Raw genomic sequence first — 26,799 nt, 5'->3', positions numbered from 1 at the left:
TACAGTCTGCTGTTCTGTAAGGACCGCTATCGGTCCACAATAGATAGGGTTGACGTGCACCACTGCTGACCGCTGCCCTATACTGCAGCAGTCCTTCAGCGGTATAGGGACTGACGCACAGTCTGCTAAACACTAACACACAACCTGCTTGGTCCACAAAAGTTTTTATAAGGACTGGTAACTTGGTATAGGGTGCTACGGTACATAGGCCTGAGTGCGTTACAGTCTGCTGTTCTGTAAGGACCGCTATCGGTCCACAATACATAGGGTTGCCGTGCACTACTGCTGACCGCTGCCCTATACTGCAGCAGTCCTTCATTGGTATAGGGACTGACGTACAGTCTGCTAATCACTAACACACAACCTGCTTGGTCCACAAAAGTTCTTATAAGGACTGGTAACTTGGTATAGGGTGCTACGGTACATAGGCCTGAGTGCGTTACAGTCTGCTGTTCTGTAAGGACCGCTATCGGTCCACAATACATAGGGTTGCCGTGCACTACTGCTGACCGCTGCCCTATACTGCAGCAGTCCTTCAGCGGTATAGGGACTGACGCACAGTCTGCTAAACACTAACACACAACCTGCTTGGTCCACAAAAGTTCTTATAAGGACTGGTAACTTGGTATAGGGTGCTACGGTACATAGGCCTGAGTGCAGTACAGTCTGCTGTTCTGTAAGGACCGCTATCGGTCCACAATACATAGGGTTGCCGTGCACTACTGCTGACCGCTGCCCTATACTGCAGCAGTCCTTCATTGGTATAGGGACTGACGTACAGTCTGCTAATCACTAACACACAACCTGCTTGTTCCACAAAAGTTCTTATAAGGACTGGTAACTTGGTATAGGGTGCTACGGTACATAGGCTTGAGTGCGGTACAGTCTGCTGTTCTGTAAGGACCGCTATCGGTCCACAATAGATAGGGTTGACGTGCACCACTGCTGACCGCTGCCCTATACTGCAGCAGTCCTTCAGCGGTATAGGGACTGACGTACAGTCTGCTAAACACTAATACACAACCTGCTTGGTCCACAAAAGTTCTTATAAGGACTGGTAACTTGGTATAGGGTGCTACGGTACATAGGCTTGAGTGCGGTACAGTCTGCTGTTCTGTAAGGACCGCTATCGGTCCACAATAGATAGGGTTGACGTGCACCACTGCTGACCGCTGCCCTATACTGCAGCAGTCCTTCAGCGGTATAGGGACTGACGTACAGTCTGCTAAACACTAATACACAACCTGCTTGGTCCACAAAAGTTCTTATAAGGACTGGTAACTTGGTATAGGGTGCTACGGTACATAGGCTTGAGTGCGGTACAGTCTGCTGTTCTGTAAGGACCGCTATAGGTCCACAATAGATAGGGTTGACGTGCACCACTGCTGACCGCTCACCTATACTGCAGCAGTCCTTCAGCGGTATAGGGACTAAGAGTTTTGTCACAGGGTCATTTAAAAAATGACATGCAGAGGAAGAGGCAGGCCCTTCCGCAGGGGTGGTAGGGGTAGGGCAGGAGCAACAGGCTTGAGCCAAAGTGGGAAGTTGCAGAAGGTGCGTTCAATTACTTTAAAGGATGCACCAGACTTGGTTGAGTGGCTCGCTCAGCCTTACTCTTCTGCACCCTCCTCATCCTCTCGATCTGCACCCTCTTCTTCACTCTCTGCTATGTGCACCCCCAAAGACACTACCACCAACAACACGACCACCACCACCACCACCACATACCTTCCGCTTGAGTCACTGGAATTATTTTCCGATCCATATCAAGAGGACATTTCTGATGCGCAGCCACTCTTGGTATTGGATCAGGAAGAGGAGGTAGCAACAAGCGCTACTCAGCAGTCTGACGCCAGTACCCAGATCAGCCCAAGGAGGAGGTTGGTCCCCGGTGTTGCTGCCTACTCTACTTATAGCGGTGGGGAAGGTGACGTTGATGATGACGTGTCTAGTGATGTCACGTGGGTGCCCACAAGAGAGGAAGAGGAGGGGAGTTCAGAGGGAGATATGGACCAGCAGATAGGGAGGAGAAGCAGCAATGACTTACATTGCACAGCAGGGACAAAGCAGACTGCAAATGTATCAGGAGCGAGTCATCGACCATGTACGGTCACATCTGGCGCTCCCAGGACACCGGCACATGGCTCCGCAGTGTGGGCTTTTTTTAACGTGTCCGCTGCTGACAATAGCGTTGCCATCTGCAATCTTTGCAGTCAACGCGTTAGTCGCGGTAAGCCCAATACTCACCTAGGGACGACCGCCTTAAGAAGGCACATGAGCAGCCATCACCGAGCCCAGTGGGAGCAACGGAACACACAAAGCCACACTGCAGGCTCTCACCGTCCAGCCTCGTCTTCTACTTCTCCTTCTCCTCTCTCCTCACAATTGTCCTCCACTCCACCTTCCATCACGCCAAGCTCACATTTTTCTGCAAAAAGGCAGGCTTCCGTGGGCCTAATGTTTGAGCGTAAAAAAATGATGACGCCGGATAACCCTCTTGCCCAACGGTTGGCGGCTGGCTTGTCAGAACTCATAGCCCGCCAACTACTGCCATATAAACTGGTGGACTCGGAGGCCTTTCGCAAATTTGTGGCCATTGGAACACCACAATGGAAGGTCCCAGGAAGGAAGTATTTCTCAGAGAAGGGCATCCCAGAGCTATATGGCCATGTTCAGCGGCAAGTGAATGTATCTCTGGCACACAGTGTCGGTGCCAAGATACATCTGACCACAGACACGTGGTCTAGCAAACACGGGCAGGGAAGGTATATCAGTTTTACTGCCCACTGGGTGAACCTTCTGACGGCCGTCAAGCATGTAACCCGTGGCACCCGTGTAGATTTGGTTTTACCGCCACGGATTGCATGCAGGCCTGACTCTTCTTCTCCTCCTCCTACTCCATCCTCCTCCCTCTCCTCCTCAGCTGCCTCCTCCTTTTCCGCTGCTAGCGTCTCTTCCACTGCACCGCCCAAGCTCCCCAGAACCTATTCCACATGCCAGGTGAGACGTTGCCATGCCGTGCTGCGTCTGTTGTGCCTGGAAGCAAAGAGCCACACTGGCCCGGCACTCCTTTCAGCTTTGCGTTCACAGGCAGATGAGTGGCTAACACCGCTCAATTTGACAGTTGGTAAAGTGGTGTGTGACAACGGTGCCAATCTGCTTAGCGCATTGAAACAGGGCAAAATCACGCACGTGCCGTGCATGGCACACGTCTTAAACTTGGTCGTGCAGCGATTCCTTGTCAAATACCCTGGGGTCCAGGACATCTTGCGGCAGGCAAGGAAAATCTCGGCCCATTTCAGAAGATCTTACACGGCCATGGCTCGCCTTGCTGACATTCAGCGGCGACACCATCTGCCGGTCAGACGTCTTATTTGCGATTGCCCGACGCGATGGAACTCAACCTTCTATATGCTTGATAGGCTGCTCCAGCAGAAACGTGCAGTTAACGTCTACCTGTATGAACTCTGCGAAAGAAACGGTTCTGGGGAGCTGGGTTTTTTTTCACCGCGCCAGTGGCTGCTCATGCGCGACACATGCAGACTTCTGCGGCCATTTGAGGAGATCACCAAACTGGTCAGTCGCAGCCATGGCGCCATCAGTGACATGGTACCTTATGCCTTCTTTCTGGAGCGTGCATTGCGTCGTGTCATTGATCAGGCTGTGGAGGAGCAGGAGCGGGAAGATGAGGAAGTCGCAATGCTGGATGAATTCCCAGGGGGGGCTACTCTATCTGAGACAAGTCAACAACAGGAGTCTGATGAGGAGTCAGAGGAGGATGGTGCCGGGGCGGATGAGCAGGAGCAAGAAGAGCATGCTTTAAACCTTTCTGGGATCCCTGTTGTGCGAGGATGGGGAGAGGAGAATGAAGAGGACGACATTATCCTGGATGATGAGCAGGAGCCAGGCCACCACACCGCTTCCACTTTAGTGCAAATGGGGGCCTTCATGCTCCAGTGTTTTAATAGGGACCCCCGTATAAAAAGCATGAGGGTCAAGGACCAGTACTGGGTGGCAACGTACTTAGACCCCCGGTACAAACACAAAATGGCGGAAATGTTACCGCCGTCGCAGAGGGCTGTCAGAATGCAGCACTTCCAGGCCTTGCTTCGAGAAATGCTGCATTCTGCTTTTGCGTGCGCTGGCAGAGGAGCAATTCCCACTCCCAGAGAAGGATTTGCGGGTACCAATCCAACAGCGCCTGCAAGAAGAGGCCGGTTTGAAGATGTGTTGGTGACTTCGGATATGAGGTCATTCTTTCAGCCGACCCATCGACAGGTGTCATCCGGATCCAGCATCAGGGAACGCCTAGACCGTCAGGTGTCCGACTACATTGGGTTAACGGCCGATGTGGACGCTCTGAGGAGTGATGAACCCCTAGACTACTGGGTGGGCAGGCTTGACCTCTGGCCAGAGCTTGCCCAATTTGCAATCGAACTGTTGGCTTGCCCCTCATCCAGTGTCCTGTCCGAAAGGACGTTCAGCGCAGCAGGGGGGATTGTGACCGATAAGCGTACTCGCCTAGCTCACCACAGTGTTAACTACCTCACATTTCTAAAAATGAATGAGGCATGGATCTCGGAGGAATTCAACACATGTGATCAGTAGACCATGTATATGTCTATAAACAATTTTTGGAATCAAGCACACAGACCTTCTTAATTCATTTGGCTCACTTCCCTGACCCAAAAAAGCACACCGTACTATATGCCCCTACCCTCCTCTTTGAAGAGGTTGAGCGGTGTCATATTTCTACTGGGGCTGCTTATTATGAGGGGTTCCCACCATCCCTGTGCTGTGCTGACTTCCTCCTGGGTGTTCTTATTATGAGGGGCTCCCACCATCCCTGTGCTGTGCTGACTTCCTCCTGGGGGTTCTTATTATGAGGGGATCACACCATCCCTGTGCTGTGCTGACTTCCTCCTGGGGCTGCTTACGGTGCTGCTGTCAGCGCTGTATGTCACGGAGCTGCTGTCAGCGCTGTATGTCACGGAGCTGCTGTCAGCGCTGTATGTCACGGAGCTGCTGTCAGCGCTGTATGTCACGGAGCTGCTGTCAGCGCTGTATGTCACGGAGCTGCTGTCAGCGCTGTATGTCACGGAGCTGCTGTCAGCGCTGTATGTCACGGAGCTGCTGTCAGCGCTGTATGTCACGGAGCTGCTGTCAGCGCTGTATGTCACGGAGCTGCTGTCAGCGCTGTATGTCACGGAGCTGCTGTCAGCGCTGTATGTCACGGTGCTGCTGTCAGCGCTGTATGTCACGGAGCTGCTGTCAGCGCTGTATGTCACGGAGCTGCTGTCAGTGCTGTATGTCACGGAGCTGCTGTCAGCGCTGTATGTCACGGAGCTGCTGTCAGCGCTGTATGTCACGGAGCTGCTGTCAGCGCTGTATGTCACGGTGCTGCTGTCAGCGCTGTATGTCACGGAGCTGCTGTCAGCGCTGTATGTCACGGAGCTGCTGTCAGCGCTGTATGTCACGGAGCTGCTGTCAGCGCTGTATGTCACGGAGCTGCTGTCAGCGCTGTATGTCACGGAGCTGCTGTCAGCGCTGTATGTCACGGAGCTGCTGTCAGCGCTGTATGTCACGGAGCTGCTGTCAGCGCTGTATGTCACGGAGCTGCTGTCAGCGCTGTATGTCACGGAGCTGCTGTCAGCGCTGTATGTCACGGAGCTGCTGTCAGTGCTGTATGTCACGGAGCTGCTGTCAGCGCTGTATGTCACGGAGCTGCTGTCAGCGCTGTATGTCACGGAGCTGCTGTCAGTGCTGTATGTCACGGAGCTGCTGTCAGCGCTGTATGTCACGGAGCTGCTGTCAGCGCTGTATGTCACGGAGCTGCTGTCAGCGCTGTATGTCACGGTGCTGCTGTCAGCGCTGTATGTCACGGAGCTGCTGTCAGCGCTGTATGTCACGGAGCTGCTGTCAGCGCTGTATGTCACGGAGCTGCTGTCAGCGCTGTATGTCACGGAGCTGCTGTCAGCGCTGTATGTCACGGAGCTGCTGTCAGCGCTGTATGTCACGGAGCTGCTGTCAGCGCTGTATGTCACGGAGCTGCTGTCAGCGCTGTATGTCACGGAGCTGCTGTCAGCGCTGTATGTCACGGAGCTGCTGTCAGCGCTGTATGTCACGGAGCTGCTGTCAGCGCTGTATGTCACGGTGCTGCTGTCAGCGCTGTATGTCACGGAGCTGCTGTCAGCGCTGTATGTCACGGAGCTGCTGTCAGCGCTGTATGTCACGGAGCTGCTGTCAGCGCTGTATGTCACGGAGCTGCTGTCAGCGCTGTATGTCACGGAGCTGCTGTCAGCGCTGTATGTCACGGAGCTGCTGTCAGCGCTGTATGTCACGGAGCTGCTGTCAGTGCTGTATGTCACGGAGCTGCTGTCAGCGCTGTATGTCACGGAGCTGCTGTCAGCGCTGTATGTCACGGAGCTGCTGTCAGTGCTGTATGTCACGGAGCTGCTGTCAGCGCTGTATGTCACGGAGCTGCTGTCAGCGCTGTATGTCACGGAGCTGCTGTCAGCGCTGTATGTCACGGTGCTGCTGTCAGCGCTGTATGTCACGGAGCTGCTGTCAGCGCTGTATGTCACGGAGCTGCTGTCAGCGCTGTATGTCACGGAGCTGCTGTCAGCGCTGTATGTCACGGAGCTGCTGTCAGCGCTGTATGTCACGGAGCTGCTGTCAGCGCTGTATGTCACGGAGCTGCTGTCAGCGCTGTATGTCACGGAGCTGCTGTCAGCGCTGTATGTCACGGAGCTGCTGTCAGCGCTGTATGTCACGGAGCTGCTGTCAGCGCTGTATGTCACGGTGCTGCTGTCAGCGCTGTATGTCACGGAGCTGCTGTCAGCGCTGTATGTCACGGAGCTGCTGTCAGCGCTGTATGTCACGGAGCTGCTGTCAGCGCTGTATGTCACGGAGCTGCTGTCAGCGCTGTATGTCACGGAGCTGCTGTCAGCGCTGTATGTCACGGTGCTGATGTCAGTGCTCTGTATTACGGTGCTGCTGTCAGTGCTCTGTATCTCCTGCACCCTCTTGTTTGCCTACCCTGGTCCCTGACCTTCCCTCTCCTCCATTGCCTTCATTAGCTCCATAGTCCTGAATTGTCAGAACAATTTCCCAAATAAAAAAAAAATGCTTGTAGTTATCGATCCCAAATTCACCTCATACATGTATTATGCTATTGTCCAGGTGGTGGGACTACGTGCTACCCCCTAATAATTACCCCGTGGCCGCAAATTCGACCTAAAGGTTTGCGAAATTCGCCTCCCATTGAAGTCAATGGAGCCCGCGGCGAACGGTCGTTTTCGCGAACGTTTGTGTCCGTTCGCGTTTCGCGTTCGCGAAACGTCCCGTCGGAAGTTCGTCCATCACTATTAAGCAGTCACTAAAATTGTATGCAGGGAATCCCACATGGGTGTCTGCCATGTGTTCACCATATTTTAAAGCCTGCATATTACTGATACTGAATGATATAACCTGTTGGCAACATGCCTTTGGCAGGCCTACACTCAGATAAGTTTTATACTTCCCACATAGACATTTACGGTTTTGGCAGATTTGTGTTGGTGGTAGATGTAATTAACTCTTAACCCTTGATCCACCACTGGATCTGCATGAGACAATATATATATATATTTTTGCCTATTGTGTTTTATATATGTGAGCTCTCCTTGCTTAGGTATGGACACCACTTTGAAGTATGTAGTTCTAAGGTTTAGGATTTTTATTTAGAATCATATCTTGCTCTTACTCAATAATGGTCATCCTGACACAGACCTCCTCCTTCCAGAAATGAGAGCACTGTATTCCAGAAACTGTATGCTGCACTGACTCTATACAGGTAGTACTAGGCAGCTGAAAGCATATTCACTCATTTAACAAAACACATTGGGCGTTATTTACTAAATGCAAATCCACTTTGCACTACAAGTGAACTTGGAAGTGCAGACGTTGTAGATCCAAGGGGGGGACATGCAAAGAAAATAAAAAAACAGCATTTTAGCTTGCACATGATTGGATGATAAAATCAGCAGAGCTTCCCCTCATTTCAGATCTACCCCTTACATGTGCACTTCCAAGTGCACTTGCAGTACATTTGTAGTGCAAAGTGTATTTGACTTTCGTAAATAACCTCTATACTATACTTAAAGTGCATGCTCAGACAAAACTTGTTTATTTCGCTTTGCATTGAGAAGGGAAGTATCAGAATCCCAGATACCAGTAAATCCTGACGGGAGTTCTAATTCTTTTCAGGCTTGACTTTAAAGCCGAACTCCAAGTAGATATAAATAAAACACTAATTAAAATATTAATCCCCCTGGCGGTATTCCCGAGTCTGGCTCGGGGTGGAATTTTTATGCCAAAAGCGGTAACCCCGAGCCAGACTCGGGACCGCATCACTGGATCCAGGAGGACGCTTGCTTACCTTCTCCCTTGGATCCAGTGATGTCCCCCCGCTGTACGAGCGAGCCGTGTCTCGCTCGATTCATCACATCGCCGATCTCCGTGCCCTGCGAGCGTTGCGACGCACGGGGACGGAGATTGGCGCCAAATTCAAAAAGTGAAACACACAGTATACATACAGTATAATGTAATCTTACAGATTAATTGCTGTATGTAATTATTTCACATCCTCTTTGTCCCTAGTGGTCTGCCCAGTGCCCTGCATGCAGTTTTATATAATAAAAACTGTTCTTTCTGCCTGGAAACTGGAGATTGTCCATAGCAACCAAAACTGTCCCTTTACATCAAAAATGATTTTAGACCAGCTAGAAAACAGCGATAATAAATTAGAATCACTCGCAGAATTGAGCGATAGCGATTTGTGGGGAGATCCGTCATCAAATACTGAAAAGTAATGATAGTGACAATTCTGGAACTTTTGTTTTGATTACATTATTGAATAATTGTTATTATTGTTATATTATTATTTGGTACAATTATTTATAATTATTTATTATATTATAATTTATGATTTCATTTTTCAAACTTTATCATACCCGGGATGTCTGCTAGACTCTGGTTTGGACAGATTTAAGTGAGTTATTGCTAAGAATTACAGGACTACAATATAAAACACCAAATTTACATGCAAAATAATGGTACCGCTTTCAGCACCTAAAATCCGAAATAATCGTACCGCCAGGGAGGTTAAATAAAACATAATTTTTTTTGTAAAAGCAGTTAGTGCAGGTACCTTAATTTTACTTGCTCTCAGCCTCTTGTAAGAGAAAATACTAGGAGTCAGTGAGCTGTGCTGCATGCACATGTGCGGACAAAGAACATGCTGATAGGAGGAGAAAGCAAAGTGAGCATATGGCTGAACGTCTGCTGCTCCTTCGCTGTCCAGTCACAGATTGGCATACCTCCCAACATTTTGAGATGGGAATGAGTGACACCTACTAGCAAAGGTATGTAGGCAGAGGACACACCCCCACCACACCCCTTTAAAGGAGAATTAACCAAAAAACGTTTAATTAAATCCCCAAGGGCTTTTTTTTAAGGACTACTATTCATTTATATTGGCTTTTAAACATTACAAATGCAGCAATTTAGAAATTGGATGAAAGGTTTAGCACTGAGAAACACTTTTTCCAAGACAAAAAGTGCATTTTATTTAGAACTCTATAGATCAGATCAAAATCAGTAACCTAGCTCCAGGTCACCAGCCCATGTGTACTCTACCAGGGCTTTGTAGATTGTAAAGCCTAGTATACACGGGACAAATATCGAGCGAAATTGGTTGGTTCAATAAAAACTGACCGACGTTCAGCCCATGTGTACGGCAGCCATTTGGCTGGCTTCTGTCGGACGAGCATGCTGCACTAATGTCAGATCATTGGTACAGCAGCTCCGGAGCTATCAGTCCTTTTTTCATTCAACTCGCTGGGTTAAACGGGAAAAAAAAAAAACCTAGTGGTGTGTACCAGGATTAAGCCTCAAGGAACATAAATAAAAATACTACAGTCTGATTATCTGCCCAAAGCTTGTAGAAAGAAAAATGGCAGCTGGACATTCCAAGTTCACCTAAATAATGATGACTAGGACACTGCCTGGGATTCCACTTTTCAATATTTAATTTCTGCAAGGGACAAATGAATTGAGTTTCAAATTTTCCATCACGCCAGTCAGTCTGGGGAAATGTATGACTAATGATTCTAGTGTGTGCTGGCGATTCCCCTGATCACATGCCAACATGTTTTGGACTTGTCCAGTGATTGACCAATACTGGTCACAGGTTCTACAATTCATAGCAGCTGTAACTACTGTTCAGATGCCCCGGGAACTGGCAATATGCTTGTTGGGTCTTGTGGAACCCTAGGGGCCCACAGGGAGGTTATAGAATACTCTCGAATATATTACTGTATTATGCTGTAAAAGCAATTTCTATGGAAATCCACTGCTCCCCTAACCATGTTTATTCTGCCCTCCCATTGTATAAGCCCTTGTACACACGGTCGGAGAATCTGTCGGAATGAGTCTTATCGGACCGTGTCGTCAGATAATCCGACTGTGTGTGGTATGCATCGGACTGATTCCGCCTGAATCTCCGTCCGACCCGATTTTCCAACATGTTGGAAATATTTCCCGACCAACTAGGCCGGACGGACCTAATCCGATCATGTGTAGAGCATTTTCATCGGACCAAGTGGCACGCATGCTCAGATCAAATTCCTACATCAAAGCTATTGGCTACTAGCCTGAATGTAGTCCCATCGTAACGAAATTACGTCATCACATTCTGAAAGATCGGATTTTTCGCCAACTTGGCCCGACCGTGTGTATGCAACAGTTTCGGACACAATCCGTCGGACTAAATCCGACGGGCAAAATCCGACGGATTTGGTTGGCAAAATCTCCGACCGTGTGTACGTGGACTAAGGCTTCCTAAAACAGCATGTCTAGCCAAATTTGGCAAAGTCTCCTACAACAGCCAAAGATGTCTGGCCAAATTCGACAAGGTGTAGTTTCTGTGGTTGGAGAACTCTGTCATAGTCATCCTATAGTCATCCTATCCTAATGCTTCGTATTCCAATCGCCGACTTTTCAGACGTGTACTCATGTCTCTCCTCATCTGGCTGATGAGCTCTGTCTCTGTCTGCATGGCCTTAGTATTATCAGGCAGGTTTTACTTTTATTTATTACTCATCCTCTGCTGTTTTGTTAGTGACACTTTGAGTCGGGTCTGGGCTGCCTCCATGACCAACTGCATATACTGTATGTATGCTCTTTGGAATCCTACAATTGTACCTTTATTGGCAGCCATACTGTTCCTTGTACTAAAATGTAAAGTGTTGCTAAACCCACAACAGTAAAATCAGTATGTATATGCAGTAAAGCATGCTTGTTATACTCGCTGTGGAACCTAAGGGGTTAATCCTCTGTGTAAAAAGGCTGTTTGATCCTGTCTTCTCTGACCCCCTCCCCCCCCCCTACTTTTACTGTTCCCATTCCATCTCCTGACAGTACAGAGCCTTGGGGAACACTGCACATGCTCAGTTTGGTGTGTAATGCTTTTCTTCTTTGGAGAGCACATGTGATTAGCACAGGGCCAATCAGCACTATCCAGACAGAGGGTCAGGGGTCCTGCAGGCTCAAAGGTCAATCAGGGGAGAATGAGAAGCTTTAACCAATGCTCGGCTGGACACTGATAGAAGGTAAAAGGCTGCTATATACTGCTGATGAGAAAGCATATTTAGTTCATTTTTACAAAAATAATTGCATTTCCATGTTCTGTGTACCGTGGGAGGCCATATATAGTGAATGCAGGGTCCTGGGCTTAGTAACACTTTAATAAAATAGAACCTTTTAAAAACAATGCAGCATTTTGTCTACCTATTGCATAGGGCATTATAAATAGTAAAGCACAGCTGCCCCTTAAAACTTGTCTTAAAAAAAAAAACTATATATATCCTGATAGCCATTTATTTTAAGCACTGAGAATGGTATCTTCTATCTCTATATCTGCCTAACACCACTTCATAGAGACAAAGTGATTGCATTATCAATTCCCAGACAGAGCTACTTATTCTTGACTGCAAGAAAGACCATCTATTTGATTTACCAATCAATGTGCCCGTTATGTTGATGGTCATATCTATAATAAATCAAGGGTATCCTGTGCTGATTGTCTCTTTTGTAATTTTGGTCATTTGGCCCTTATGACAAATGATTTAGATGATTGTGTCACACGTGGAAATCACAACGTCAAAAAGAAAACGCCACATGGCTGAAGAACCCTTTAAAACAATGTAGCATTTGCTTTTAATTCTTATATTTATTTTGTTTTTGTTGAGGAAATTCTACTTGAAAACATTTTTTTTTTTTTGATAATTATCAATTTACATTCCTGACATCATAACAGAATGCTGCTTGTGGTATTATAAATGTTTCCTGACCACATAGTTTGTGGTCTGTAAACTCCCTCCCCTTGCAGTTGGCATTTCTTCTTCCAGGTTCTGGTCCTGCAATGGGACCGATTGCGCAGAGAAGCAGCTTCCAGGGACCATTTGCATGGAGAGCTTGAAGCCAGCATGAGCGAGAAATACGGTCAGTAAAATAGCTTTTTAACCACTTCAGTACTGAACACTTTCACCCCCTTCTTGCCCAGCACAATGTTCAGCTTTCAGCGCTGTCACACTTTGAATAACAATTGCGCGGTCATGCAACACCCAGCATACCCATATGAACACTGTACCCATTTGTATCCTTTTTTTTCCTTCAAATAGAGCTTTCTTTTGTTGGTATTTAATCACCAATGGCTTTTTATTTTTTTGTGACATTAATGAAAAAAGACAAAAAAGTTTTTCTTTGTTTCCGTTATAAAATTTTGCAAATAAATGATCTTTCTTCATAAATGTAAGCCAAAATGTATTCTGCTACATTTCGTTGGTGAAAATAACCCAAAGCAGTGTATATTATTTAGTCTGTAGGGAAGTTATAGACTTCACAAACTATTGTATATACTGTATATCTGAAAATCAATCGGTCCTGATGTACTGACGGCCTACCTCATTTCTTGAGGCCCAAAAATGCCAGGACGGTACAAATACAACCAAACAACTCGTTTTTCGGAAAGTAGACAGTCCAAGGTATTTAGTAAGAGGCATAACAAGTTTTTTCAAGTTATTTTGTCTCATCATTTTATTTTATTTTATTTTTTTACATATTGTCACCAGTACAGTACAGCATCATCATATAACAGGTGTGGCCATGATAAGGGACACTGACTGGTGACAGTATGTAAAAAAATAAAAACAAAAAAAGTAATACGTTCGTTTTTAATTTTTTTTTAAATATTTGTATTACCCTTTTTTACGATTTTTTTTTTTACATACTGTGACCAGAGCAATACAGTGTTACCATAGTAAAACTGTACTACTCTGGGGATGTGATCAGGATTTTTATTTTATTTTTTTACATATTATGATTGCTTATTTCACTTTTATAGGCAACCATTTTTTTCTGAATGAAATTAATTAATTCAGTGTTTACTATTGTGATTAGCTGTGATTGGCCACATCTAATCAAATGGTACAAATGGGCTGTGATTGGCCCTGGCTGTACCATGTGATCACGGTGACCAATCACAGTGAGCAACACAAATGTACACAATGAATGGCATGAATGGAAGCCATCCATCGTGTACAATTGTCATTTGATCTGCTGTGATTGGTCACAGAGATCACATGGTACTGGCAGCGGGTGACAGATTATGCTGCAGGAGGACGTACTGGGTAGGACGTCATATGAGCAGTTATTGTTATGCCTTGCACACACAGTCGGATTTTGCGCCCGGATCATGTTGTCGGAAAATCCGATCGTGTGTGGGCATCATCAGACTTTTTCAGTCGGATTTTCCGAAGCACGAAGTTTGAGAGCAGGATCTAAAATTTTCCGACAGCAAAATCCGATCGCATTAATGGACAAAGTCCCACACATGTGCAGAATAAACTAAGAGATGAAAGCTATTGGCTACGGGCCCTTTTATAGTCCCGACGTACGTGTTTGACGTCACCTCGTTCAGAACGATCGGATTTTCCGACAACTTTGTGCGACCGTGTGTATGCAAGACAAGTTTCGGCCAAAATCCGTCAGAAAAAATCCGACGGATTTTGTTGTCAGAATGTCCGCCCCTGTGTACAGGGCATTAGACTAAACCAAGCTTTAAACCCTTTCGGTGCAATGCAACACAGGAAGTGAGAGGACATCTCTCCAAAGTGGTTGTCACCAGAACTAGTGTCACTATTGGATTTTTCCCCTCTATTACTGTTCTGGGGACAATCCAAAATTTGGGATTTTCTGTCACTTTCAATTATAATGGTAAACAGGATAAATAGAGAGGGTGAATCTCCCTAACAGGGGCACAGACAGCAATGAAAACCTGACAGAAGTTCTAGTCCCTCTCCTTTTCATCCAAAACAAAAATCAAAGTTTTGCCTTTAGTTATACTTTAAATGCATAGTGCATTGGGCACTAAAGGGAACATTTAAGAGCTGCAGAACAACAGGTAATTTCTGCTCGGTGAGCATTGTTTGCAAAGTATTTTTTCCGAATGGGCTGTATTTGTTAAGAACATTTGCATACTTTTATTGTTTTTGTGGGGATTCTAATTAGCAAACGTGTGTGTTTTCAGTAAAGTGGTTAAATTGCCTTCTTTACAGCCCCAAAATAGTAATAATGTGCAATTCAGGATAGGAGCAATCTAGCAGACCTCTACTATCTATAATTTGTACAGTAAAAGAGGTGGTTAGTGAGCACCCATGGAAATTGTACAGTGATTATGAATATAAAAAGATACACAAGACTCAAGAGGACACAGACATCCCTCCCAGCTTCCGGAGATATGAAACCTTTTGGTGCCAACATACTTAGGCAAAAGAGGCACGCCCTGGCCACATCCCTGATCACATTTCCTCTTTCAGAAAAAAAATATATATGTACCTCACAAACAATAGCCAATTACAGCAACAATGGACGCTACTAAAGAAAAAAAAATCATTTAACCACTTCAGCCCTGGAAAGTTTTATCCCCTTCATGACCAGGCCATTTTTTGCAATACAGCACTGCGCTAATTTATCTGACAATTGTGCAGTCGCGTGACGCTGTACCCAAATAAGATTGATGTCCTTTATTTACCACAAACAGAGCTTTCTTTTGGTGGTATTTGATCACCTCTGCGTTTTTTTTTTTTTTTTTTGTGCTATAAACAAAAAAAGAGTGACAATTTTGAAGAAATATGGCGCTATATAAATCCTGTAAAATAATAATAATAATAATAATAATAATAAATAATAATATAATAATAATAAGAGTTAAGTTTGTCCCTAGGGGGTGCTTACTAACTGTGTGGGGATTGCTCTGATTTGGAGAACACAGAGATCCATGTTCCTGCTTAGCAGGAACACAAGATCTCTATGTTCTCTCCTGTCAAAACGGTGATCTGCCTTGTTTACATAGGCAGATCGGCATTCTGCCTTTCAGGGAAACAATTGTGGGTAGCCAGTGAACATTGCGTCCACCGAACCCGCTGATCGGCTCACCTTCTGGACAAACCGACGCATGCCCCCAGAGGTTACTGCAGAAAGTGACGTACAGGTATGTCGTTTCATGCAGCCGGGTTGCCTGCTCGCAGTAAATGTGTGGAATGCGGACCGAAAGTGGTTAAAGCTGAATTCCATTCTTAATTGCCAACTTACCTTGGTCCAATTTGGCACTGTGTTACATAAAGAGATAGCCCGTGATCTGCCGGATCCTACTCAAGCAATTCACCCTCTGAACATTGACCATAGGGGTCGCCGAATTAGCAACACCATTCACAGAATGCCTTTTATTTTTTATTTTTTATCAAAGAATGCAAGCTGTTCTATTATTGAGCAAGGGTAAGTCCCCGACCTTCCCCTCCACTACCCCTGCTCCCAACCTCTGCTTTTGTTTAAAGTGTATCTAAACCCTAAAAAAAAAATGTAACATATTGCAGCTGAGCAATCCCTAAACGGGGTGGTTGCAATCGTTTTCTTTTTTTTATATTTATTTTTATATTTATATATATATCTCCACCTCAGCTAATCAAAGAATGCATTGTATTAATTGAAAATAATACAAGAAGTCCTGTGAACGGCAGCAGTCCTGAGTGAGCGACCCCCTGCGTTTACTATGCAGAAAGGGCAGCTGCTCAGCATGGGACCTGGAAGAGAGTGGTGCTCATTGTAGTAGCTGTGACTACTACAGTGATTCTCTGTGTCCCCAGTGGTTGCACAGGTATGGCATATGTATACTTGCAGTAGTCCAAGTTGAACCAATATAACTGTGTCATGAAAATCCATACTTGGAATTCTTAGGTCTCATTCACATGGGGCATACTAAAGCATACGTCCGTGGAGGGTTGTGTGACCACATGGGGATGCACTGGTGTTCCGTGCATCCCCATGCATGCAGTCTCATTGGTGTCAATTGGGATGCAGAGGCTGCCTGGATACAGACACTGCTCTCAATCTGACATCCATGGGGGTGTGTGACACTGAATACACACTGTCTATGTTCAGGGCCATGCACCCACACCCACATGGATGTCAGATTGAGAGCAGTGTCTGTGTCCAGGCAGCTGCTGTGTCCCAGTTGACATCAATAGGAATGTCTGCATTGGGATGCATGAAACATCTGTGCATCCATGTGCGCGTAAACACCGCCTTCCTTCCAAAACGGACCCATGCGTGGACAGCTTTAGGGATTAAAACAGTCAGGGGGGAGGAAACATAACGCCTCCTCACGGCCTGTAAAAGGCCCCCTGAAAAGAGATCCACAGCAGATCATTCTTCGGAAGGCAACGTTTGGGGAGAAAATAGGAGAAATTAGTTTACTTACACCTTAAAGTGTTACTAAACCTAGAACCTGCATTCACTATATCTGGTCTCCCATAGTACACAGAACATGGAATTATTTTAGTAAATACAAACTGCTAAATACCTCTTCTCATCAGCAGTATAAAGCAGTCTTGTGACTTCTGTCAGTGTCTGGCCGAGTATTGGTTAAAGCTTGTAGGAGGAGTTTTCATTCTACTCTGACTGTCCTGTGAGTGCTGATTGTCCCTTTGCTAATCACATGCACCCTCCCAAGAAAAAAAAAAAACTCGGTAGCAATACACACCCAACTGAGAATGTGCAGAGTGCCTCCTAGGGCTCTCTTATATCAACAGATGGATTGGGGACAGTAAAAGAAGGGGAGGATTTGAGAAGGCAGGATCAAACAGCCTTTTTACACAATGTGCAGGATTAACCCCTTAGGTACTACAGTGAGTATAACAAGCATGCTTTACTGCAGATACACACAGATTTTACTGTTGTGGGTTTAGTATAGCTACAGTGTTTTACATTTTTTAGTACATATATATATCTATATATATATATATACACACTATATGACCAAAAGTATTGGGGCATCTGTCTTTACATGCACATGAAGTTTATTGACATCCCAGTCTTTGTCCGTAGGGTTCAGTATTGAGTTGGCCCACCCTTTGCAGCTATAACAGCTTCACCTCTTCTGGGAAAGCTGTCCACAAGGTTTAGGAGTGTGTCTATGGGAATATTTGACCATTCTCCCAGAAGTGCATTTGTGAGGTCAGGCCCTGATGTTGGATGAGAAGGCCTGGCTCACAATCTCTGCTCTAATTAATTAGAAAGGTGTTCTATGGGGTTGAGGTCAGAAGTTCCTCCACCCCAAACTTGTTCATCCATGTCTTTATGGTCCTTGCTTTGTGCACTGGTCCAAATCATTTGGTGGGGGGTGAGGGGATTATGGTGTGGGGTTGTTTTTCAGGGGTTGGGTTTGGCCCCTTAGTTCCAATGAAGGGAACTTTTAAGGCATCAGTATACCAAGACTATTTGGACAATTTCATGCTCCCAACTTTGTACGAACAGTTTGGGAATGGCCCTTTTCTGTTACAACAGGACTGCATACCAGGGCACAAAGCAAGGTCCATAAAGACATGGATGAGCGAGTTTGGGGTAGAAAAACGTGACTTGCCTTCACAAATTCCCGACCTCAACTCAATAGAACACTTTTAGGAAGAATTAGAGCAGAGACTTGATTTCCTAAAGACAAATGAACTGTGCACTTTGCAAAAGCAGTTTCTCCAGAGCTTAGTAAATGAGCAGAAGCTCTGCTGACTGCCATCATCCAATCACGTCCATGCAAAAATGCTATTTTCTTTATTTTCCTTGTATGTAATTGGGTATTATTTGCAAACTGAATCTTTACCTCATTTACTAAACACTGAAGCAACTGCTCCTGCAGAGTGCAACTGCACTTTGCAAAGTGCACAGTCTATTTGCCTTTAGTAAATTATTATTACAATGTAGAGGGGGGACAGCACAATTACAGTACAGCTCAATACAGAATGGACAGGAGAGACCTGCTCATAGAGCTTACATTCTAAACGGATTGGGTGGTGGTACAAAAGGTAATAGATGCGGGAAATGATTTGATTGGGAATATACCGGGCAGGGAATTCCTGAGGATGGGAGAGGCTCTGGAGAAGTCCTGAAGACGAGCATGAGAGGAGCAGGTAACAAGGTAAATCAACCCGTGAGCCAGGCCTTCTCATCCACATCAGTGCCTGACCTCACAAATGCACTTCTTGTGGACAGCCTTCCCAGAAGAGTTGAAGCTGTTATAGCTGCAAAAGGTGAGCCAACTCAATATTGAACCCTACGGACTAAGACTGGGATGCAATTGAAGTCTATGTGCGTGTAAAAGCAGGTGTCCCAATACTTTTGGCAACATTATATATATATATATATATATATATATATATATATATATATATATATATATATATATATATATATATATATATATATATATATATATATATATATATATATATCAAAAGATGGATAAACATGGGTCCCAGCAACAACCATGAGCTTATTGGCTGGTACTGACCATCCTGAGCCACCCAGGTGTATCCTCTCCATTCCATCTTCCAAAGCCTTCTTTAGATTCCTTTTAACAATCCTGTGACTCCATCAGATACTATAACACATTGCAGGAGAACATCCCAGCACTACACATCTTTTTTCTCTTTTCTTATTGTTCCTGATAACATTTCTCTCCTATTTGCTAAATGAAGGTAATGTGCTGAGTGCCCCCCTGGGATATGTTCCCTCTGGGATGTGTCCCCCCTGGATGTGTCCCACCTGGGATATGTCCCCCCTAGATGTATCCCCCCTGGGATGTGTCCCCCTGGATATGTCCCCCCTGGATGTTCCCCCCCCGGGATATGTCCCCCCTAGATGTGTCCCCCCTGGATGTGCCCCACCTGGATGTGTCCCCCCCCTGGATGTGTTCCCCCTGGGATCAGCAGGGTATTGCTCCAAATCGTTTCCAACAAGTCCATAGCGAGAAATGATGAGGGCTTTTTAGCTCAGGACCCCGGTGTCTTGTCCTCTTGCCCTCCTTCCTCTCTCATTTCAGGTGTCTGTCAATAGCAGAATAATGGGGAATTAATGGGGGGGGGGACGCTGTAGAGGAGTAGAGGATGGAGGATAGGGAAAGAAATAGAAGCAAAGCAGGGAAATCTAAAGAATGAAGGCTGGAGGAGGAGGAAGTGAGGGTGAGCAGAGAGGAGTGATGAGGATGAAGGGGGGCAGCCTGGCAGCGCTGATCTCCTCGGTGGAGCCCCCCACCCCTTGTCCATAGACTGAAGGGGGTGGAGGAGAACGCGACGTCAGCGCCCCTCCAGAGCCTTGTCCCAGCGCTGACTGCGGGAGAGACACACTCCTCCGACATCTCAACTTCAATCACCGGGACCTGCACACCTCCTCCTCCTTCTCCTCCTCCTTCACCACCGAGATCTTCTCTGCTCCCTGCTCTGGATATCTCCTTCTCATCTCCTCTACCAGGAGCTCCTCTCTCATCCCTCTCTCTCATCCCTCTCCATGGATTGACGGGCTGGGGATGCTGGCACTGGATGCTGCCTGGGTGCCCCCACTTTGCCCGCACCCCTTTATCCTTGTGGCTATGCAAACCCAGGATCTGCAACACACCAAACTTCTGACTTAGCGCAAGCTGGATGGCTCACCCCTAGGAAGCACCCGAGATCTACCAGATCCCTACAAGATCCAGCTGGTCTGGTAAGTTCCCCATCAGGAGCCGATACAAAAAAATACATTCTATATTATATATTTGGGCTTTGGGTAGGTACATAAAATCAGCGCTTGGTGATTTTTAACTCCTAATAACACGGGATGTGTGCAATGAGCGCTCACCATTGGAAATATCTACATTTTATTCCATGGTCAACTTCTGCTGCAGGTAACTTGATGTATTGGGGTGCAGCGCCCTCTATGCCGCCTACGTGGTACTGCAGCCTCGTCCAGGGAAAAAGTTAACCACTGTTTGCACCTATTGGCATCTGCACAATGTTATCTTCTTAGGTGTTTGTTGTGGTGATATGGAAACAATGTTGTCTATGAGTGGAAAATATTTTTATATTTTTAGAGGGTTGTTTATAAATGATGCGACCTGTGCTACAATATAGCAAATGGAGGATTATTCAGTAGTCATGCCTTGCAGGGGCAGAGCAGTGATGTACAAAGTGCATTGGATCTAGACATATTTCATCTTTTATCAATTTATAGGAGGGAAAAATAAATTAATATTGATTCTGATGGGATGTTAGAATTTAGTTCATTCTTTACAGAGATATCTGTATTATTATTATTATTATTATTATTAATAGTAACAATCTGTCTTAATAAATGAGCCATAAATCCAATCACTAAAATATTATTATTTCTTATTCAATTAGATCTAAATTCAATAACTATAATATTCATATTATTATTATTAGTATTAGTATTTCTTAGTAAAGTAAATCTAAATCCAATCACTATATTATTATTTCTTAATAAAGTAGATCTGAATCCAATAACTAGAAATATTATTACTATTTATTATTATTATTATTATTTCTTGTTAAAGTAAACCTAAATCCAATCACTGTGTTATTATTATTATTATTATTATTATTATTAATAATAATAATATTATTTCTTATCAAAGTAGATATAAATTCCATCACTATAATATTAGTATTTCTATTATTTTTTTATTATTTTATTATTATTATTTCTTGTTAAAGTAAACCTAAATGCAATCACTTTATTATTATTATTATTATTATTATTATTATTATTATCATTTCTTATCAAAGTAGATATAAATTCCATCACTATAATATTAGTATTTCTATTTTTGTTATTATTATTATTTCTTGTTAAAGTAAACCTAAATCCAATCACTAAATCATTATTATTATTAATATTATTATTAATATTATTTCTTATCAAAGTAGATGTAAATTCCATCACTATAATATTAGTATTTCTATTTTTGTTATTATTATTATTTCTTATTAAAGTAGAAATTCTAAGTTTGATGACTAATCTTTTGATGATTATTATTATATTATTATTATTATTACTTTAATAATTGATTGCAGGTGTTTAAACAGCACCAACAATTTATTCAGTGTTTTAATAACAAAATATTTTTTTATTATTATTATTATTATCACTATTATACAGGATTTATATTTTGCCAATAGTTTGCTTTACAAACGGTGATCTCATATTTTTTAACATGCTAATGTGATTTCTAAAGTTGAACTTTAATCTTTGGAAATCAGCAGCTTTTATGAAAATCATACTTAGTGATTGTAATATAAGGGTAATATAAGGGTCTTTGTTCTGATACTTTCTGTTATGGGGTGACAACTGTCTCCTAGCTGTGCTCCTGCATTGTCACCTTGCCATTTGCCACATGATCCCTTAATGGGGACCCCGAGCAGCCATGCCAACACATATTACACACAGGCATGGTCCACCAAGAAGCCAGCTCAGAGAAATGTTACACATGTAGTGGCTGAAAGAGGCTGGAAGAGATTAGCAGAACTGGGATGTAATTTTTTTTTTTAAAAGATGAAAATAGTATTTTATGTAAAAAAATAAAATTTATGATAACAATTTATAATACTAAACTCCATCCAGCTAAGGTTAGATCTATAAGTAAACAACAATGTTTTCCTGTAGAATAGCTCACAAACACCCTGGGAACATAAATGGGCACATGTCAGGACTCACAGAACTATATTTTCAATCTGTCTGTTGCTGGCCCTGATCTGGTAATAAGAGGTACCAGGTATGTTTGTATTACCCCTGAAGCATCCTGTATAATTGTTCCAGCTGAGAAATAGATGACCTTGTTTCATTTCAGAAAGCTTTTGAAAAATAATGGCATTTCATCTATCTGTGCATAATTATTTATCTGTATTAGAATACACTTGTTTGTATTTCCATCATTAAAATGTCATAGTTGTCAAAGTTATTTTCTATACCCTTGTAAAGTGACAGATAACTTTAATAGAAATTGAGCTGAAATAGTACAAGTCGTGGTAATGATCGTTATTAATCAGCGCAAATTACTGCACCTTTTTTTATTTGAGCTAAACCCTTTATGCCATTTTATAGTTACTCTGCTAGGGAATAAAGTTCCATTATGCCATTTTATGCCATTTATACCTTATGACATTTTATACTGTATGTCATTTACACCATATGCCATTTTATACTGTATGACATTTATACCTTATGCCATTTTTATACTTTTACTAGGGAATGAAGCTCTAATTCATAGGGATTAGGTGAAGCAGTATAGTGTGTGCAGACACAGTTATCTTACATCATGGTGGCCATAGAGGCAGGGAAATCTTAAGTCACTCTCAATTTACCCTCTGGAAATGGAGACATGTGCATGACTTTGTTGTGCTTAGTGTTTTCCTGATAAATGTATCATGCGGTTGAAATGGCTGCCCTTGTTTCTCTAATTTCACCACAATATGGCCACAAGCAATCACTTATTAGGCTAAGCACAATAAATCACTTGATAACACTACAAGCATTGATGCTGCTGGGGCGACACGGCCCTCCTATTGCCTTGCAGCAGATTTGGAACTTATTTAGGAATCAGCGAAGCTGGAATAAAGAAACACACATTACTGTTAGAGAAAAGTATGTGCACTTGCCTAGACTTCACCCTGTTTTTCTAGCACTCCCATCATTTGAATGATGGTGTGAACACGAGGGTGGTCTCGTCTGTAGGCTTCCTTATGTCATGATATCCTAGCTCCCTTCATAAGACCAATGGCCTCTTCTACACAATGTGGCAAGGTTGCTGGTAAAAGCTAGATGTTACCGTATCCACTATAACAAGCTAGATTTTGTCTCTGCTAATAGTTAGTAGATTTTTTTTTTTTTTTTTTTTTAATACAGCTTTGGTAGTCAGACATGCTGAACCATATCTGACTGTCTAGACGGGCCCCTTTTAGATTTTTCCAACCTCCCAGTTTGTTTTAGCATTGTGAAAAAATTGAAGGTTGTCCAATTGTTTATTAACAACAGAATGCCAAATTATTGGAGAGTTTGGTCAGAAAGACACATTGGAATTTCCCTTTCACTCCTTATGAGTCACAGGCAGGGAGGCTACTACTTGTATGCAAGTGCAAGGCGCATGATTGTGCTCCCCCCTGGTTGTGTAGAGTTCAGCTTGCTGTGAATTACCAGCTGTGTATACAAGAGATATACAGCCAGGAAGGATGTCTACAAATACATCCAGGTTATTTTTAAGAAAATGGGAACAGGTACAGGCATAACCCACTTTTATGTACACAATGGGGTTTATTTACTAAAGCTGGGAAGTGCAAAATCAAGCTCACTTCTGCATAGAAACCAATGAGCTTCTAACCCCAGTTTGTTCAATTAAACTTTGGTAATAAAACCTGGAAGCTCATTGGTTTCTATGCAGAAGGGAGCCTGATTTTGAACTTTCCAGCTTTAGTAAATAAACCCCATTGCGTACTTAAAAGTGGGGTATGCCTGTACTTCTAGCAACCTGATTCCTTGTATTATTAAAGAGATTAAACCTGTTTGCTATAGGCGACTACTTTACTTTTTCTGCTGTTGGTAAAATACTAGCTCCATTGTATTCCTTACATCATTACATGGACTGGTGGAGAAAAGACACAAGTCCATCTAGTTCAACCAATAAAAAGGGAGAAAAAAAATCATACAATCCAATATACACAATCCTATACCTGCAGTTGATCCAGAGGAAGGCAAAGAACCCCAGCAAAGCAATTTGCTACAGTAGGGGAAAAAATCCTTCCTGATCCCCCCAAGAGGCAATCAGATTTTCCCTGGATCAACTTTGCCTATAAATGTCAGTATCCGGTTATATTGTGTACATTGAGGAAATAACTCAGACTGAGCTGACCAGAACCAGCTCTTGAAGGAGTCTATTCCACATTTTCACAGCTCTTACTGTGAAGAAACCTTTCCATATTTTAGGATGACATTTATTTTTCTCTAAAGTGTCCCCCCTTGTCCTCTGTGATGACCTTAAAGTGAATAACTCAATGCCAAGTTCACTATATGGACCACTTATGGATTTATAAATGTTGAATTTCAGTTCCTCCAAGGTTTCCTCATAGCTGAGCTCCTCCATGCCTCTTATAAGTTTGGTTGCTCTTCTCTGCATTTTCTCCAGTTCTCCAATATCCTTTTTGTGAACTGGTGCCCAAAACTGAGATGGATTCTAAGATAGCACTTAATTAATGAGAATCACACTCTGATGCTACAGTTTTGTAAGTGTGAATTTGTACTTTTGTTCCATAAATTTAGGTTTATTAAAAGTATAAACAGGGACACATTTCTACACTATATTAGTAACATAATAGATAAGGTTGGGAAAAAGACACAAGTTCATCCTGTTCAACCTATATTTGCGCATGTGTCAGTGTGAATCTTCTAAGAATACTCATACCCAAGGGTGGGCAGGAGGAGTCATAGCCCAGTGTGCAGCAGTGGAGGTGGTGGGGGGGGGGGCACCCGGACACTCACTCCCACCACCTCATCACATACTCCAGGTCAGTGGCTCCACAGTTTCAATGTGTATGTTCAACTGCCTTCTAGGTGCTAGAAAGCTAGTGATTAGCTATACACGGGCAGCTGGAGAAAGGGCACAGTGCAATACACCCATTCTACATGAGCACAGTGCAATAGCAGTGGGGGAGGAGGGTGCAGCTCTGCAACTTTGCCCTGGGAGCTGGACAAATCTGTCCCAGTGCTATTTAAACCCCTCAATATTATGCCCATGAAGAAAATCATCTAGAATTCTTATGAAACTGTCAATACTCCAAGCTGATACCTCTTTCTGTGGAAGGGAATTTCACATTTTCACTGCTCTAACCGCAAAGAACACTCTGCAATTTCAGATTAAACCTCCTCTACGCCAACCTCAAGTTGTGCTCACATTCCTTTGTTAGGGACCTCAAGATAAACAGGGACCTTAAATCAGTATCTTTACAGTCACTATTGATTAATTTGTAGGTAGCAATCATATCAACTCTTAATCAAATCTTCTCGAAGGTGAATAAGTGTAATTTACTCATTTATTCAACGTAATTGAGGCTCTCCAGCTGTCCTTATTAATTTTGTTCGGCTTTGCTGAACCCTTTTTATTTCTAGGACATCCTTCTTGTTGATTGGTAACCGGAACTCTGCTACATATTTAAGATGAGGCTGAACCAGGGTTTTGTAAAGGGATAAAGTATTGATTTATCTTTTGAATAAATACCCATTTTAATGCATAACTGTATTCAGCTTTCTTTGTTATCTTCAGCGAAACATTGCATGTTATTGCTAAGGCTGTGGTCTACAAGGACCTCCAAATCTTTTTTCATCTCTGATTCCTCCTGTTTAATGAGTATTTTGTATGCAAACAAGCATTGTTACCTAAAACAGATAATAATCCACCCAGGAACCTGGACCGACACCTGGCTCAGCCTCTTAGCGAGCTGCTGAGAGCCTGAGCCGTCCGCGGCAGCCCCATCCACAGGCCCTCCATGGCTGTCTGCTCACAGCCATGTGGAGGACTGAGCGATCAGCATTATTTGATCGCTCAGTTCTCAGCTGAGATGATAGTGAAAAGATGAAGAAAAAAATCCCATACTTCTCTTTTAAGTGCAAAATCATTTAGTAAGGGATTTACAACAGTTTGGTGTGACTTGGACCATCAGGTGGTCAGGGATAGGTTTTATACTGGCACAGCAAAGAGAGAAATGTATTTATTTAAATGCAATCTAATAGTAGTTCTCATTGCTATTCTTTTGTTCTACTTTGCTCTTAACCTCCCTAACAGTAATCCCGAGTCTGGCTCTGGTTGAGACTTTAGCAACATAAACGGTAACCCCGAGCCAGACTCGGGATTGCATCGCTGGATACAGGGAGGACACAGGGAGAGTTACTTACCTTGTCCCCTGGATCCAGCGATGTCCTCTGCGCTATGTGATTGAGCTGTCCTCCGCTCGATTCACACAGTGCCCGAATGCCACCGAGCTCCGTTCCCTGGGACTTTACAACGCACGGGAGCGGAGATCGGCGCCAAATTCAAAAAAGTAAAAACACACAAAACACACACAGTACTGTAATCTTACAGATTACAGTACTGTATAAAAAAATTACACACCCCCTTTGTCCCTAGTGGTCTGTGCAATGCCCTGCATGCACTTTTATATTATAAATACTGTTTTTTTCTGCCTGGAATTTGGAGATTATCCATAGCAACCAAAAAGTGTCCCTTTATGTCAAAAGTGATTTTAGACCAACTAGAAAACAGCGATAATAAATTATAATCACTTGCAGAATTAAGCGATAGCGATTTGTGGGGAAATTCGTCATCAAACA

At 43.8% G+C, this 26,799-nt stretch overlaps 1 protein-coding gene across 1 annotated transcript in view; it reads left to right on the top strand.

Annotated features, from left to right (window-relative positions):
* The first annotated feature begins 19,786 nt into the window (after positions 1-19,786).
* The window catches only part of FAT1 (FAT atypical cadherin 1), a 386,437-nt gene continuing 379,424 nt past the window's right edge, over positions 19,787-26,799 (top strand). The window contains exon 1 of the mRNA XM_077477359.1: positions 19,787-20,130. The gene's annotated coding sequence lies outside the window, so the exon portion shown is untranslated. The remainder of the gene's footprint in view (positions 20,131-26,799) is intronic.

The sequence above is a fragment of the Lithobates pipiens genome, unplaced genomic scaffold, assembly GCF_037356315.1.
Source record: "Lithobates pipiens isolate NorthernLeopardFrog02 unplaced genomic scaffold, aLitPip1_a1.2 Scaffold_13, whole genome shotgun sequence".
NCBI lineage: Eukaryota > Metazoa > Chordata > Amphibia > Anura > Ranidae > Lithobates > Lithobates pipiens.
The sequence above is the reverse complement of the archived record's forward strand: the minus strand, read 5'-3'. Positions and strand labels throughout refer to the sequence as shown.